Genomic DNA, 1,474 nt, shown 5'->3' with positions numbered 1-1,474 from the left:
TCTGCCTGCTGCACTCTGATACAGACTCTGCCTGCTGCACTCTGATACAAACTCTTCCTGCTGCACTCTGATACAAACTCTTCCTGCTGCACTCCTGATACAGACTCTGCCTGCTGCACTCCTGATACAGACTCTGCCTGCTGCACTCTGATACAAACTCTTCCTGCTGCACTCTGATACAGACTCTGTCTGCTGCACTCCTGATACAGACTCTGCCTGCTGCACTCTGATACAAACTCTTCCTGCTGCACTCTGATACAAACTCTTCCTGCTGCACTCCTGATACAGACTCTGCCTGCTGCACTCCCGATTCAGACTCTGCCTGCTGCACTCCTGATACAGACTCTGCCTGCTGCACTCCTGATACAGACTCTGCCTGCTGCACTCCTGATACAGACTCTGCCTGCTGCACTCTGATACAGACTCTGCCTGCTGCACTCTGATACAGACTCTGCCTGCTGCACTCTGATACAGACTCTGCCTGCTGCACCATCTAGTCTGTGCTACTGGGTCCAGCGGCTGCGCGTCTGTTGGTCTGTCCTGCAGTGGCACCTGGCATTTATTGGGAGCCATGTCTAACCTCACCATCAGAGGCTCTAGTGAACAGTCCGGTGCTCGCTTAGTCATGCCCCTCCAGGCTCCCCGGGGTCCGTGGCACAGTGGTTCCACAAACCACGTCTGTGACAGTGCGCCCTGGCAGGCAGGGTCCTCTCTCCTGTTGTACCAGTCGTTGACCTCTTTTGACATGTAAAGCCCAATTGAATAATTGTCGCTGTCACAGTATAACTATAGTACTTGTACTCTGGGTCAATTGATGGCACTTCCCTGGTGTCTACACCTAATTTGATGTGTTTTGGCAGCTTTTGGTTCTGTTTCTAGGTGCTCTCTGTGCATTTTTTTGGTCCCCCCATTGACTCCTATGGGATTCGGAAATGTTCGACGAACATTCGGCGAATTAATTCGGTGAATATCAATTTGTTCGACGAACTTTTCCGAACCGAACATTGAAACATTCGCTCATGCCTGATAGTGAAGGCGATGTACACACAGGATCAGCCACAGAAACACATGAATGATCTGCTGGGAATGCTGAAATGATTTAAGCAGATCATTTTGAGTTCGTTATGGAATTCAGAGGAAATGGAAATTTTGTGATTAAGTGAATTTTCATGACTTTGCAATCTATTGCTATTCATCTGCTCTACATAACCATCTGAAGTTATTGCAAATTCTCTCTATAAAAAGTGCGGGAGCAAACTTTGTAAAAAGCCTAATAACATGTGTCAGTGTTTTGGACGTGACGGTAGAAGACTCCACGAGACGAGCCCGCTCTTTTTTGGTTGTTTTCCACTCTGACCATACTTCCCGTGCTGCGGATTAACTTCATGAAATTGTAAATTGTACTTTCCAGGGTATTAATGGTCTCCAATTATGTGATATGAGGATAAAATTATTGCAAATTTTTTTTTTTTTC

The sequence above is a fragment of the Phyllobates terribilis genome, unplaced genomic scaffold (assembly GCF_046119375.1).
Source record: "Phyllobates terribilis strain yellow unplaced genomic scaffold, ASM4611937v1 Scaffold_3__8_contigs__length_932513732, whole genome shotgun sequence".
Lineage (NCBI taxonomy): Eukaryota > Metazoa > Chordata > Amphibia > Anura > Dendrobatidae > Phyllobates > Phyllobates terribilis.
This window is presented reverse-complemented; position numbering follows the sequence as displayed.